This window comes from Petaurus breviceps, unplaced genomic scaffold (assembly GCF_028583685.1).
Source record: "Petaurus breviceps papuanus isolate PSGF00001 unplaced genomic scaffold, PetGlider_PUasm1.0 224, whole genome shotgun sequence".
Classification (NCBI taxonomy): Eukaryota; Metazoa; Chordata; class Mammalia; order Diprotodontia; family Petauridae; genus Petaurus; species Petaurus breviceps.
In genome coordinates this window covers 9,977,580-9,994,778 of record NW_027185887.1, presented here as the reverse complement: position 1 = coordinate 9,994,778, position 17,199 = coordinate 9,977,580, and positions in this window count along the sequence as shown.

The following is a 17,199-nucleotide window of genomic DNA, read 5'->3' as shown; positions in this document are numbered from 1 at the left end:
GAAATAAGAGCAAATCATCCCCTTCACTCCGAGACTTTCCTAGAAGTGGTTGTTTTCTAAATAGAGTGGAAGGAAAAGATGAATTCGGTGTTCTCCCTCTGTTTTACTCTACATGGCAATCTTTCCTAACATATATTTTTTAATATTTTGTGTCATAACCTGTGTTTTTAAGTTTGCTTTTGCATTTCCCCCCTCATACATCTCCCTCCAGTTGTCTTTCTGTGATACTTTTCCTTTCCCATCTTCCCTTTGTTTCCAATTTGAAGATTTTGTTCATTTTGAAATTCAATTCAACAAACATTTATTGATACCTATTAGGTACAAGATTCTGTATTAGATACCAGAGATACAAAGGTGAAATTAGTAATAATGGCTATCATTTAAATAGTGCTTATCATGTTGCCAAGAGTTTCCAAGCAATTTAGAATCTTTCTAAGATCTAAAGGAAATACAAACATTGTGTCTTATCCACTTAGTCTCTTATTAACATGCTACTGTGATGATAGTTTTCTGATGTTTAAGAATGTCTATGAGACTATATAATAGCCTTCTTTACAATTGGAATATTCTTTCTTTCTAACAATATAATATCTCCCAAATCTATTTGTGCAACTTCAAAATGCAACAAAATTTTCTTTGAATAAGAGGCCATGATTTTGCAACTTTCACCTAACATGATTCCTTTTCTATATTACAAAAATAAGGGAAGGGATAGAACCTTGAGGTGAAAAAAAAGCCCAACAAAACCCAGAGATTACAGAGTCAGAGTTCTGCTGAGTGGTGTATTTTTTTAAAAGAAATTATTGGGGGGGGGGGTGGAAGCAGAGTCAAGAAAGCGGAGTAGAAACAGGAATTCCATGAAGGTCCAGCTCCCACCTCCTCTAATTCATGTAAAAAATTACTCTAGACAAATTTTGGAGCTACAGAACCCACAAAATGACAGAGAGAAGCTAACCTCCCATTGAAGACAGCCTGGCAGGCCAGTAGGAAGCAGCCAGCACAGCCCTCTGGGAGCCGAGCCCAGCCCCGCTTGAGCTCCAGGTTTTAGCCTCAGGGCAGCAGTGGCCGGCTGGAGGAACTTCAAATCACCAACATCTATGGCGGTTTCCAGAATTATCAACCCATAGATGCCAAAAACAAAGTGAAAGGTCAGTGTGGACTATGCGGGAACAGGGAGTTTGGGAGTGTGATCTGGCCTTTGCCCCTGGGACAAGAAGCAGTTGAGGCTCTGCCGCCATGCAGCCAAACCATGTCACTGCTTCAGAGCTCCAGGCCTGCAGAGTGTAGGGGGACCAAGCGACCAGTCTGAGGGGTAATTACTCTTGCTCTAACCTACTTGAATCTGGATCGCTTTCTAGGGTAGAGGTCCTGGAGTTCATGACCAGCTTGCCAGAGCATGTTGAGATTTCAGAGAGGGCACCCAACTAATAGCTCCAGCAGCTGCAAAAACCCCAGCATTTGGGATAAAGCTCCTCTTTCTGGTAGCAGAATTCTACTGTGGCAAAAGGCTCAAAAATCAAGTAATTAAATGGCAACATGAACAAGCAAAGGAAGCAAGGCAAACAGAGAAATCCAACTTTATACTCCCATTTTGGGGACAAAAAGGATCAAAGCATGGAACAGAAAGAAGACAGTGAAGTCAGAACTCCTGCACCAAAACCTTCCAGGAAAAATGCAAGCTGGTTACTGGCCATAAAGAAGCTTAAAAGGGATTTTGAAAGCTAAATAAGAGAAGTGGAGGAAAAATTGGGAAGAGAAATGAGAATGATGCAGGAAAATTATGAAATGAGAGTCAACAACCTGACTGAAGAAAATAGCACCTTAAAAAATAGACTAACTCAGATGGCAAAAGAGGCTCAAAAAGGCAATGAGGAGAAGAATGCCTTAAAAAGCCGAATTTGTCAGATGGAAAAAGAATCTCAAAAGCTCACTGAAGAGAATTATTCCTTCAGAATTAGATTGGAGCAAATGGAAGTTAGTGACTTTATGAGAAATCAAGATACTATTAAACAGTTCCAAACAAATGAAAAAAATAGAAGGCAATGTGAAATATCTCATTGGAAAAACCACTGACCTGGAAAATAGATCCAGGAGAGATAATTTTAAAATTATTGGACTACCTGAAAGTCATTATCAAACAAAGAACCTAGAAATCATCCTTCAAGAAATTCTCAAGGAAAATTGCCCTGATGTTTTAGAACCAGAGGGCAAAATAGAGGTTGAAAGAATCCACCGATCACCTCCTGAAAAAGATCCCAAAAAGAAAACTCCTAGGAATATTATAGCCAGGTTCCAGAATTCCCAGATCAAGGAGAAAATATTACAAGCACCCAGGAAGAAACAATTTGAATATTGTGGAAACACAATCAGGATAACACAGGATCTGGCAGCTTCTACAGTAAGGGATCAAAGGGCTTGGAATATGATATTCTGGAGGTCAAAGGAGCTGGGATTAAAACCAAGAATCACCTACCCAGCAAAACTGAGTATCATGTTTCAGTGGAAAATATGGTCATTCAGTGGAATAGAGGACTTTCAAGCATTCTTTTTTTTTTTTAAAGCAATTGGGGTTAAGTAACTTGCTCAAGGTTACATGGCCAGTTATTTCTGGGTGTGGTGCTAAGTATCTGAGCCCGGATTTGATCCCCAGGTCATCCCGACACTGGGACCAGTGCTCTTACTCGCTGTGCTACCTGGCTGCCCCTTCAAGCATTCTTGATGAAAAACCAGAGTTGAATAGAAAATTTGACATTCAGATACAAGAAGCAAGAGAAGCATGAGAAGGTAAACAGGGAAAAGAAATCATAAGGAACTTGTCAAAGTTGAGCTATTTATATTCCTACATGGAAAAATGATCATTGTAACTGATGAAACTTTTCTCAGTATGAAAATAGTTGAAGGGAATAGAAATGCATATTATATATATATATATGTCTATATAGGAGGGTATATGAGCATATGAATATATATGTGATTGTGTGTATATATGTGTACAGGTATACATAGACAGAAGGCACAGGACCAATTGAATAGGAAGGAATGATATTTAAAGGTGAAATTAAGAGGTGAGAGAGGAATATAATGAGAGGAGATGGGGAGAGACAAAATGAGGTAAATTATCTCATATAGAAGAGGCAAGGGAAAACTGTTACAATGGAAGGGAAGAACAGGAAGGCAAAAGGGAATGAGTCAACCTTATTCTCATTGAATTTGGCTTAGGGAGGAAATGACATACACACTAAATAGGGTATATCACCCTGCAGGAGAGTAGGGGGGAAGGGGATGAGAGGGGGGACAATGGAAGGGAGGGCAGGCTGGGGGGTAGGGAAGTTGGAAGTTGGAAGCACCCACTTTTATAAAGGGACAGGATCAAAGCAGAGAATGGAACAAGTGGGGGGTGGGATAAGATGGAGGGAAATTTAGTCAGTCTTTCACAATATATCCACTGTGCAAATGTTTTGCTTAGCTACACATGTACCACTTATATTGAAATGCTTATCTTCCTAGTAAGGGTGGGTGACAAGGGAGGAAGAGAAAGAATCTGGGATTCAAAGTTTTAAAATCAAATGTTTATATATACATATATGTGTATGTATGTGTGTATATACATATATATGTATATATACATTATTATTACTATTACTTTACATGCAACTGGGAAATAATATATACATACACTGGGGCATAGAGATCCACCATGCCCTACTGGAAAGTTGGAGGGGGGATAGGGGAAGATATGGGAGAGAACAGATTGGGGAAGGGGATATTCAGTGGGATTGCTGTTTTGGGGTGGTGGGTAGAGGAAAAATGGGGAGAAAATTTGTAACTCAAAATCTTGCGTAAATGAATGATGTAAATAAAAAAATTAAAAAGAAACTTAAAAAACAATAAAGAAAACAGAAGAAAAAAATTATTTTCTGTAAAAGTTTCTGGGAATGACAATAACTATACATATTTTCATCATGCCAATGATTGCTTTTCTAATGGAAAGTTATTATTGTTGGGAAAAAAATGAAGTAGGAAAAATAAAATAAAATAAATAAATAATACTTACTATGTGCCAGTACTGTGCTAAGCTCTTTGCAATTATTACCTCATTTGATCTGCACAATAACCCTGGGAAGCAGGTGCTATTATTATCATCCCCATTTTACAGATGAGGAAACTGAGGCAGAGTTTAAGTGACTTGTCCAAGGCCGCACAACTAGTAAATGTCTGCAGCTGGTTTTGAGCTCAAGGCTTCCTGACTCCAAGACTAGAGTTCTATTTGCTGAGCCACCTAGCTACCCTCAAGGAAGTTACAGTCTATTATAGGGATGAGAAAGATACATAACTGGGCAGAAAGAACTATCACCATCAGAGGAAACTTACCCCTTACTATCCCCGTTGGTTGGGCTGTTTGACTGCTCATAAGGGTTGGATGAGATGGGAGTCAATTGTCTCTGGCATCTGCTTTACCACCGTTTCCTAAGATCCTCTAGGCTTTTACCATCTCTATCCCTGAAGTCCCTGGGTTCTGCCATATAACTTACTGAAGCACCCTGCATTCTTTTATGGGTTGTGTCCCTCAATTACAATGTGATCTCCTGGAGAGCTGAAAATAGCTAGCCTTTTCTGTTTGTATTGCCAACACTGAACACAGAGGGCTTGGCACAGAGAAGGCACTGAAATGCTTTCCATTAGCCCACCCTCCATAACAATCCCCACACACCTTGATTCCTTCAGTAGATCCAATAGGCTGGCATGAGAGACTAGGAGACTGAGGGGTAGCTTTTAGCTGCAAACCAGAGAAGGCTTGATGGAGGACATGATCCCCAAGGATTCGGGCAGGTGGAGATGAGCTTCCCCCCCAGGCTTACAGGGACAGGGTAGAAAAAAAAAGCTATGGATATGGAAGGGGGCCAGACGAGATAAAAGAATCAAAAGTAATCTGGAGTGCAAAGTGCATTGGGAAACTGGGTCTTGTGACAGTTCCATGGATGCACTTTTGAGGGAACTTCTCATGCCAAGAACTCAAAAAAAAAACCTAACATTTTTCCCATGTTTTTCAAGAAATTAAATCAGCCTCAATTCTATCTTTTAGCAGAACTATGACAGATTTGATTGTTTGGGTGATTTTCACCAAGTCTCTGAAGTAATGTTTTATCTTTTCATCCAGTCTTTCAATTTCCATATAAAGATCAAATTAACAGTATCTAAAATGAAACTTCGCACATTAATCTTTTTTCTCCTCATTCTTTAATCATTTGAGGAGCTTAGGCACATGCAGTGGAACTCTGCCACCTACAGGCCTGAGGGAGATTTGCAACCATGACCGAATGTTAAGGGTAGGGGGGAAAGAGGGAACTCAAATTTTAAAGGGCACCATTTCATTTTGTACTCGAGTCTGAGTGTTGCATGTAAAATTAATGGAGAGAAAAATTAGTCACTTGGCTTTGAGTTGAAAAGTGATTATTTTCCATTGTCAATTCAATTGTTGCAGACAAAATTAGCAAAAGTAATTTGTTGCCCAAGTCAGAAGAACCCTACTAAGAAATCCTGTTTGTGGTGCTATTAAAATAACAATGTTTTGCTGAGCTTTTGGCACATGTGCTTTAGTTAGTTTTGATTCTTATTCTTATAGAATCTCGTCAAAAAAACATTTCCTTCAACAAATACAGAGCACTTTTCATTAACTTGACAGTTTTTGGCTGGCTCTCCTAGGTATTTGTTTCAAAGTTGCCGAATCAAGTTGAAAATGGGGAAATACACTGTGAAGATTGCATAAGAAGAAAGGAATCTGTATAGACCATTACCATAAAAGTATAAATAATTGCAAACATCAATAAACACACATATAATTGAAAACCCATACCGTGTATTTAATTTACCTTATCTTCAGCCATCTGCTTACTACTTAATAGATTAGAAATGCTTATAAACTGTTATTAAATTCCAGCAATGAAAATTAATTTTCAGATGCCACAAGCAAGAGAAACTAAAGAAACTCATTCATAATACAAAAAAAAAAAGTAATCCTCCTTCACATGACTCTAGTCAACACTAATTTTTTTTTTTAAGCCAGCAGCCAAAAATGAGCCTTCCTAATTTGGCGAACAGAGCAGGAACACACCAGAATCAATATTTGCTTGTGGGAATATGGAGCTAGGTTGGGCAGACTGATCAGTGCACATGAAGTTTCAAAATCTCCCTGGGAAATTGTGGTGATTTGGATCAGCTGCCGAAAAGAGGCAGCCTGAGGGGCCTCTGCAGTATCCATTAGGCCTCTGTGGCATTACTATTTTGCAATATCTTTACAGTAAACTATTCAGCCTCTAAAAAGGGACTAAGTATATGAGTGGGAAGGGGTTTATAAACATGGTTTTTGGCAATGTAGTTCTAGCTATTGTACATAAATTCTGTCTGAGGATTTTATCCTGTACTGAATTACTTTTTAAATATAATCAATCAACAAGTACTTTATTAAGTGCCTACTATAGTCAAACTTTGGTGCTAAGGGGATAGAAAGACTCCCTCAAGGAGTTTGCATTCTCATGGAAATAAATACCAAATAGATACCTAAAAGATACATGCACATAATAATAGCTAGCATTCATGTAGTACACATGTCATATGATATATTTACATCTTTTGCCAATAATGTCATTTTATCACCTTGCAGTTATACTATTGCTATCCCTATTTTACAGATGAAGAAACTAAGGCTTATGTTTTAAGTGCCTTACCCAGAGCCCTGGTAATTCAGAGGCAATATTTTAGCTCAGATATTCTGTTTCCAAGTCCAATACTCTAGCCTAAGGGTGGGGAACCTGCTGCCTTGAGGCCATATGTGGCCTTCTAGGTCCTTGGGTGAGGCCTTTTGACTGAGTCCAAGTTTTACAGAACAAATCTTTTTATTAAGGAGATTTGCTCTGTGAAGTTTGGATTCAGTCAAAGGGCTGTACTTGAGGACCTACAGGGACACATGTGGCACTGAGGTCCCAGGTTCCCCACCCCTGTTCTAGCCTCTGCCCTACCAAGTGGTTCACCAAGCCAGACAATGTAAGATAACTTTGGAAAAGAAGGCCCAAGTAGTTGGGGAGACCAGGAAAAGACTCCAGCAATAAGTCCTGCTTGATGTGAGTCTCAAAGAAAATCAGGAATTCTAGGAAGCAGAGGTGTGAAGGGAAACCCTTGCAGGCTTTAGTGACATGAAATACAAAGGCACAGAGAAGGAAATAGAGCATGTTTTATAAAGAACAGCAAGCAACGCCCCCCCCCAGACTAGAAAATATAGAGAGTAATACAAAGTCTTATTTTTATTTTATTTTATATATTTATTTTTATTTATTATATTTGTTGATTATTTATTTTTTTTATTATTCTTTTATTTTATAACCCACTTAACTTGGGTTAAGTGACTTGCCCAAGATCACACAGCTAGTAAGTGTCAAGTGTCTGAGGTTGTAACAGTAATGAAAGAAGATCCTTTCAAATTGCTAAGCCAGGAGATATTTAGCACCAAATTTCAAATTAAGCCTCTGTTAAAGAAACAGAAGGTATGAACCCCTGTTGCTGACATGACAGGAAGGGACTAAACAGGGAGGAATAATACAATATAAGGAAATAATAATATAAGGAAAAACCCCAGCTGGGAAAGTAAGAATTTCCTGGGAACCTTTGGTGGGGGAGCTTCTTCTGAGGGCCAGCTGGAGCTGCTGAGGACTTCCAAGGAACAGTCAAGCTGCCAGAGGAGGCATGACTGTGGCATCAGCACTTTGTCTGTTTGTGGCTTTGTTAAGCCTTGACTTCCCAGGAATAGAGACTGTGAATGATTTAAGGTGGATTGGACACTGTGAGCTTCAGCATGGAACAGGAAGTGCATGGAGAGCTGGACAAGGAGCTGGGAGCTGTCTGCCTTTGAACCCAGGTGACAGTTTGATGAATTCAGGTAGGAGATGGGACCATGGAAGGGAAACTGTGAAAGATGGAAGCCTGCCCCAAGTCAAGATGAAAAGACCTCCCTGTGAATATTGAGTTGTGACTGACCTGATGTGAGGTTTTGCTTTGGGACTCACTTTGGGAAGAGTTGTGTGATTTGGCCAGATGAGACTCTGGGCAGCCATTGAGTCCCCCCTGCTCCCCATCCCCTGCCTCCCCCACCTCCCTCCACCCTCACCCTACCTCCACTTTGAAAACCCAGATAATGGTGCTTCCCTTTCTGGTAACTAACTAGGTATGGATGTAATGGTCAGACAATTGGAAGCCCTGTTTGCTGAATTGTGTTATTTTCTGTTGAATAATAACTGATGGAATTATAATTTATTGTGATTATACTTTGTGATTTAATTAAGGACTCTGTGATTGACTAAATGAATGTACTATCTAGGGGTGGAGTACTTTAACTTTTGTACTTTGTGTCCCTTAAGGAGGCAAGCCTCCTTAAGGATGATTGAATGATTAAGTTACTAAATGATTGAGTTACTAAATGCTTGTACTTTGTGGAAAACTATTGTGACCACTTTGGTGAAAACTAAAAATCTTTGGTGGCCATTTTAGTGATAAGTCACTGTGAATGCTGTATTTTGTTTTTTTGGGTTTTTTTTGTGATAAATTGTAATATTGTGAATGCTGTACCTTGATTTTCTGTTGATATTTTGCTTTAATTTATTATTGAATAGAGTGTTTGCTATACTATGTAATCAGAATCTTGAAAGCTGTTCACAGCAGCCATCCTCTGGAAAGCTGCTCGTGCATGGCTTTACAGAGGTCAGATTTGAACTCAGGTCCTCCTGACTCCAGGGCCAGTGCTCTATTCACTGTGCCACCTAGCTGCCCCAATACAAAGTCTGAATACACTTTTAAGCTAAGAATTCTGGGACACCTTGATATGATTGGACTAGAAATGTAGGATGGGTTCAGGTTGTGAAGATGTTTAAATACCAACCAAAGGATTTCATATTTGATCCTACAGGTAATAGGGAGCCATTGGAGTTTAGTGAATAAAGGAGTGACATGATCAGACCTGTGCTTTAGGGAAGTTACTTGGGTTGCTGTGTGATGTATGGATTGGAGTGAAAAGACCAAATAGGAGATTATGACAATAGCACCAGGGAGAACTTATGAAGACCTAATGTAGATCGAGGTCTGTATCACTGGAGACATATTTAAGAGAAACTATGGAGAATCAACAAGTTTTGGCAACTGATTAGTTGAGTACAGATTACTTAAGTGACAGTAAATTGTCAAGAATGATAGATACCGAGACTGTGCACCTGTTACTAGAAGGATAGTTAGAGAAGATCAGGAGAGGGGCAGGCTGGGCTGGGGGAAAGAAAATGAGTTCTATTTTGGGTGCACTATGTTTTTGATGCCTACAGGAAATGCAGTTCAAAACACCCAACAGGCAATTGGTTATGAGAGACTTTGTTTCCATTGAGTCATTTCATTCTTGTGCTGACTCTTTGTAAACCCATTTGGGATTTTCTTGGCAAAGATACTGGAGGGGTTTGCCATTTTCTTCTCCCACTCATTTTACAGATAAGGAAACTGAGGCAAACAGGGTTGAGTGACTTGCCTAGGGTCACACAGCTAGTAAATGTCTAAGGTCAGATTTGAACTGAAGAAGATGAGTCTTCCTGATTTCAGGCCCAGCACTCTATCCACCGCATCACATGGCTGCCTGTAAGGTGAGACTAGGGCTGAATGTTTAGGTCTGGAAGTCTTCTGCATAGAGATGATAATTGAACTCATGGGAACTGATGAGGTCATCAAGTGAGATAGTAGGAAAAGAAAAGAGAATCACAGAATTTCTGAATCAAAAGGAATCTAAATCCATATGCAGGAAAGGACTTCTATCCACAATAAAATCCTTGACAATTGGTTCATCTAGCCTGTGCAAGAGCACCTTTCATAAGGAGAAGCTGACACCTTCAGAGCCAGAGCATTCCACTTTGGGATATTCCTAATTAGGCAGATTTTCCTAACAAGCCTAAATTTGCCTCTTTGTGACTCCCAACCATTGTTTCTGTCTAGCTCTGCCCTCTTGTATCAAATACTCTTACTTTCAGTCTTTTTTTCAGTGACATCAGACCCTTGGGAATCCCAAGACCTATCACTTGGGATTTTCTTGGCAAAGATACTAGAATGTTTGCCATTTCCTTCTCCAACTCATTTTATAGATAAGGAAACTGAGGCAAACAGGATTAAGTGACTTGCCCAGGGTCACACAGTTAGTGAGTGTCTATGGCCAGATTTGAACTCAGGAAGATGAATCTTCCTGACTCCAAACCAGGCACTCTATCCACTATGTCAGCCAGCTGCCCTTTGCATCAAATAAAACAAATCTAATCCATCTTCCTCACGACAGCCTTTAAATACTCAAACAAACTATCATGCTACCACTTCTGGAGTCTTCTCTAGTGTCAACAGCCCCAATTCTTTCCACTAATCTTCATATGACATGTATTCAAAGTCCTTCACCATCCAGCCTGAAATGTGGTTCTCCAAACTAAATACAACAATCTGAATGTGGTCTGACCAGCATGGAGTACATCAGGATTATCACCAGCTTGGTCCTGGAAGCTGTGCCTCTCTTAATGCTGCCCCAAATTTCATTAGTTTTTTGGCCTGCCACACCATACCGCTGAATCATAATGAAATTGCAGTCCACTAAGATCACCAAGATTTTTTGGAGACAAATTGTTGTCTAACTCTGCCTCTCCTACCTTGTACTTGTGAGGCTGTTTTTTTTTTTAACCCAAATGTAAGAATTTTTTGTTTTTCTTATTGGACTTTATGTTTGCAGTAGTAGTTACTCTTTATAAATGACAAATGGGCAATCTTTTCCTATAAGACCCTCCCAGAAAGTGGCTATCTTCCAAAATCTGCTTGAAATTGCTTTAAGGAATCATAAATGGTCCACACAAAATTGCAAAGAGTCATTCACAGAGATTCAGAAAATACAGCAAGTCTTGAATATTTATGTAGAGAGGCCCCATATGTAATGAGGCCCATGTGTTTCAAGAGTTATCCCTCACATGTGGCATGGGGGTATCTTTATGTGACTCAAAGAGAGGTGGAATAGACATCTCTAGCCTCTTCACACATATACACCCCACACAGCCTTCTTCAGAGGAGAATTTATTTCCTGCCAGGAGGAAAAAGCAGGAAGTTGTAGAGGGTAGAGGAGAGGAGGTGGTGGGTAGAGGCTTAATCACTCAGCTTTCCTCTGAGAAGGGGATAGGAGGAAGGGCTGGGCTAAAAAGAATGATATCTATCTTCTCTTTTAAATATTATTAGTCAAATGGATGTGATCAGGTTCAAGTTAACTTCTGATCACTGTTCCATTCTTAAAGGGAAAGCAGGACTCCAAGTTTTCTATCCAAGGCTTGACTCTTTTCCCACCAAATGCTATGAACACATGTAGCACCTAGCCAAGAAAACCCATTTATCCAAATAGACCAAATAGGCCAAAAGACTAATGAAATTTGGGGCAGCATTAAGAGAGGCACAGCTTCCAGGACCAAGCTGGTGATAATCCCAATGTACTCCATGCTGGTCAGACCACATTTAGATTGTTGTATTTAGTTTTGAGAACCACTTTTTAGGTAGCACAACAGAAATCAGAGAAGGTATACATACAAGAATATGTACCAGACAATACAGAGGGAAGGCTTTCTCCCCTTGGGAGTGAAATAACCCAGCTCAACCAAGAGAAAAAGTCCTTGATCTTACCCAAGGAGAAGCTCCGGAAAGTGTCTAGTGTAACAAGCTGGAAGCCAGAAGCCCCCAGAGGAACTAAAGAGAACATGAAGAAGATTAAAGAAGCTGAGCTCTCTCCCTGTTGCCATTTCTACCCTATCCCTCACCCAGGGCAGGGCATTCATCTCCCCCAATGAAGAGATAGTCTCATACCAAAGAACTTTGGGACTTGGGTTGCCTGTATTTAGGATTTACTTCAAAGAATAAAGCCCTTTGGAATTTTCCAATTGAATGAAATAATGCTAAATGGGATTCACTATTATGTAAAGACTGGTATTGGGGAAAAGGTAAAGAATCAGGCCCAGAGGTTTCATAGGACCACTGGGGGACCTGCCAAGCAGTTTCTCTTTCCTCCCCATATTATAAATATCCTTGTAGATAAATAGTGGTGAGAGAGAAAAGGGAATTTTGGAAGAGAGTGGAGGATGGAAAGATGAAGGAAGAAGAGTCACAAGCATGGAATTTGCTGATTGCCCAGACATGCCAAATAAACCTCTAGTTTCTCAGGAGACTGGTTGCCATCCTATCTGAGACATACTATCTATTAATCTATTAGCAAGTCCCAGAATAAGAAAAGGCTACTCCTCCCAGACATGACAAGTACATGCCACCTTTTAGCAGGTAGGACTAAGGAAACTCAGCTCTAGCAGACAAAGGGAAATGGCTCCATGGACAGGTCTATGCCCGTTTGTTCCTTATTTTTATCTTCCCACTGGTTTTTCAGTAATCATGATGAACAATTACCCAGATCATCTCACATGAATGGATAAAATAAAACCCAAGGTCCCCTAAGAGAGTCACCCAAATCAGGCTAAGAAAAGTCCAAAGAATAGTAAGTAGAGACCTTCCTCATACTGAGACACTACATACTTGATTTCCAAAAGTAACTGCGTGAATGAGGTCAGAGTATCTTGATGTTATAGTGGGGTGATCTAACCCCTCACACTTTGTGGGACCAAAGCTCCTGGATACAGTGCCCATGCTCTGTGTTCTCTGGGAATCAGGAAAGGAAAAATTAAGCTTTCCTGATGGGTCTGCAAAGAATATGGTCCAAGAGGGATACTTAAGAATGAATTTCTGATACAAAGAGAAACCATTTAAATGAAGGGGAAAGATGAAATTTGTTTGAAGGGATCAATATGTATGTCCAGGGAACCATCTCAAAGTCTTAACAGAAATGTGCAGAAAACAGAAGTAAGGATAAGTAACAAAGGTTGAATATGAATGTAATATAGTCCTGAAAAAAAGTGTCAGGAATACTAAAGTTCATACTGAACTGAGAATTTCAAGAGAAGATTAGCAATTTGAACTATATTGGGAGAAAATGTATCAAAGAAGAGATAAGACTTTTGCTTGGGGAAGATGGCATGATGATAACTGAGAACAGAAAGAAGCTGACAATTTCTAATTTTGCATAAGTTTTCTCTGTTAAGGAAATTGGCTTTTGTAGTAGAGATGACAGGACAAAAGACTAAAAGAATTGACACCCAAGATAAGTAGGAGACAGTCTGAGATCACCCAGTTGGCCTTGATGAGTTTAAGTCATCTGGCCCAGATGAACTATGTCCTTGGATAAGAACTGGCAAATATGATTACTAAACCAGAGTCAGTGATATATGAAAGATCATGAAAAACAGCCAAGGTACCATGAGACTGGAGAAGGGTAAATGCTATCCTGATTTTTTAAAAGAAGGGAATGGAAGAGAGTACTAAATTATAGAGTAATGAACTTCATTTTAGACTCCTAGGAAAATTCTAGGATGGATCATTAAAGAGATGCCTGGAAAATATATAAAAAGAAAAGCAGTAATTACGAAGAACCACAATGGCTTCATCAAGAACAGGTCATGCCAGACTAACCACATTTTCTTTTCTTTTCTTTTAATTTTTTGGTCTTTATTAATTTGTTTGTTTACTTTTAGTTTACAAGATTCAGTTCCACAATTCCTTGAGTTTCAAATTTTCTCTCCCTCCCTTCCCGTCCCCATGGCAGCATACGAGCAAGTATAGGATCTACAAATACTTTCACATTAGACGTTAATCAGGCTATAAAGAAGGACTGTATCAGGTGCAATGAAAATGGGAAAGAGGAAACAAAACCAAGCGAGAAAAAGAAAAAAAACAGGTAGTTTGCTTCAATCTGGATTAAAATTCAGTTCTTTCTCTGGATGTAGACATCTCTCTCCATTATGAGTCTTTTGGGGTTGACTTATAACCCTGCATTGCTGAGAAGAGTCCAGTCTATCAAAGTTGGTCATCACACATATGCTGTGTTTGTAATTGTGTACAAATTTCTTCTGGTTCTACTCTTCTCACTCAGCATCAGTTCGTATAAGCCTCTCCAGGCAAATATGAAGTCCATCTGCTCCTCGTTTCTTACAGCACAATAGTATTCCATTACTTTTTTGTAATGCATATACCACAACTTGTTCAGCCATTCCCCAATTGATAGGCACCCCCTTAATTTCCAATCCTTTGCCACCACAAAAAGAGCTGCTATAAATATTTTTGTACATATGGATCTTCCTCTCACTTCTATGATCTCTTTGGGATACAACCCTAGAAGTAGTATTTCTGGGTCATGATATTTGTAACTCTTTTTCTTTTTTTTTGCTTTTTTTAGAGGGGCAATTGGGATTAAGTTACTTGCCCAAGGTCACATGGCTAGTAAGTGTAAAGTGTCTGAGACCGGATTAGAACTCAGGTCCTCCTGACTCCAGGGCCAGTGCTGTATTCACTGTGCCACCTAGCTGCCCCTATTTTTTTTTTACTAGAACAGTATTTCTACGTTGGTAGAGGGCAATGCTATGGATATATTTTACCTAGAGTTTATCTAAGCTTTTGATGAAGTGCCTCAATATATGCCCATATATTATTTGAAGAAGATTGAGAACATGGATTAGATAATAATAGAGTTAGATGGATTCAGACCTCCTTGGATTGCCAGACTCCTCTGATGTTTCCATGTGAATGTGGTTGGTTGGTTGGTTGGTGTTCTTCATTCTGGAAGAGGACCAAAGTGACATCACTATGTTGGAGTCAAATAACAGTGTGTCCAACTGTGACTGATCAGACCAATACAAGCTTGGAAGACTCTATCAGAGGTTGGGCACAAATAGTCTGCATGAACATTTGGAATGAATATATCTCTAAATGTGTGCATCTCATGTTTCCTTTGAGCTACTGCAATCCTACTTTGCTCATAGAACACAGCACCTTCTTTCATATAGGCACACCATTCTGGCTAGTCCTGTGTCAGTATCTACCGTGTCTCACAATTGAATGTGGTAGATTCTGGGTTTGGCTCTATACTGTTTAATAATGTTATTTATAACTTGGATAAAGGTGTTGATGGGGGGGAGGAGTGGCCAGGTAGCACAGCGAGTAAAAGCACCAGCCCCAGTGTCGGGATGACCTGGGGATCGAATCTGGGCTCAGACACTTAGCACCCACCCAGAAATACCCAGCCGTGTAACCTTGAGCAAGTTACTTAACCCCAATTGCTTAAAAAAAAAAAGTGTTGATGGTATGTTTATCAAAATTACTGATAACACAAAGCCAGTAGGGATAACTAGCCTAAATCAAAATCCAAAAGTATCTCAAAAGGCTAAAATATTGGTCTGGATTCAACAAGATGAAATTCAGAAGAAATAGTCAAAAAATCTTACAACGGGGGACAAAAAAATCACTTTTGTAAATATAAGATCGGGGAGGTATACTTCAACAACAGTTGTTCCATAAAAGATGTGGGGGTTTTAATAGATTGCAAACTTAATATGAACTAGCCATGTGATGTGACAGCCAAAAAAGCTAATGTAATATTGGACTGCATCAAGAGAGGCATAGGTTCTAGAAATAAAGAGGTGAAGTGTTTCACTGTACTTTCTCTGTCCTCATTATGCTTCAGCTGGAGCATTGTGTTCAGTTTTGTAAGTTATGACTTAAGAATTTTGATAAATTGAAGAGTGAATGGACTAGGGCAACTAGGATAATTGAAGGACCTTTAGTCTAAGTTATGGGAATTTCATTCTGATGCCTAATAGCTCTGTGACCATGGACAAATCATTTAAGCTCTCCGAACCTCAGGTTCCTCATCTATAAATATATCATCTATATATGAGGATCAGTTAAAGGAACTGGGAATGTTTAGGTTGGAAAAGGGAAGAACTGGGGAGAGGCATAATATGTGGCTTCAGGTATTTAAAGGGCTGTCATATGGAAGATTAACCTTTTCTGTTTGGCCCCAGTAGGCAGAACCAAAAGCAATGGCTGGGAATTGCCAAGAAGCCTATTTAGATTTGATTTCTGGAAAATTTTCCTAAAATTTAGAGCTATCCAAAAGTAGAACAGACTCCCTTGAGAGGTAGTAGGTCCTCCCTTCTTGGAGATCTTCAAGCAGAAGGTAGACAAACACTCATTGAGTATGTTGTAGTGGGAATTCCTTTCCAGTATGGATTGGGTTAGATGGCCATCTGCAATTATGGGAAGACACCTAACCACTGTAGAAAGTCAATGAATTCAAATTCACAATGAGTTTTCTAGCATGTGTGCTCAATGAGTGTTTGTTAGGGATCTTGATGAAGATGCCGATTCACAAAACTGCCATTACTTGCCATGTGATCTTAGACAAGCAACTTTTCGCCTCTTGGAAGCTTCAGTTCCTTCACCTATAAAAACCACATAAGAATACTTGTAGTACCTACATTATAGGGTTCTTGGTAACATACCAAGTGCTTTGTAAACTTAAAGAGTCATGCAAATGTTATTGTTGTAATTGATTGCTACTGACATGCTCCAAATAGTTATGCCCTTCTGATTCTTGGCAGTATGATACAGGGGGAGCATAGGCATGGTCAGTACATTAGATTGGGGTGTGCCCCTGAGGAATTTCATTATTTTTTCTAAATGCAAACATGTTTTGAATACTCAGGCATAATGGACATTATTTGTATCATCAAACTAAAAAAATCAAAACTGAACTAAATATAAATTAAAAGCTTTATTGACAATTGAATATTACTTTAAAAATTCAAACTTGAAAAGTGAAAAGCAAAATGCCATAAAATCTTTTGAAACATTAGTGTAAGTCTGGCCATACCTGGAACATTCTATATGAATAAAAGGGGCGTTCATCTTAGAGTAAGACAACTGGAGTTTGGGTCTGATACCTGATAGCTGTGTGACTATGGGCAAATAATTTAACTCTCTGAGTCTCACATTCCTCATCTATAAAATGGGGATAATATTTGTATGACCTCCCTCTCAGAGATGGTATAAGGGAGACACATTTTAAACTTTAAAGCACTAAAGAAATAATGTGTTATTATTATTCATTTGTCTCCTTTTTCAAAAATTTCTATATTTATGCACATTCACAAACACAAACTTTACCACTCTCCCCAAAATCTTCCTAGGAACTCTATGTCCTACCCTGGAAGAAAAAAAAAGGATTATAAG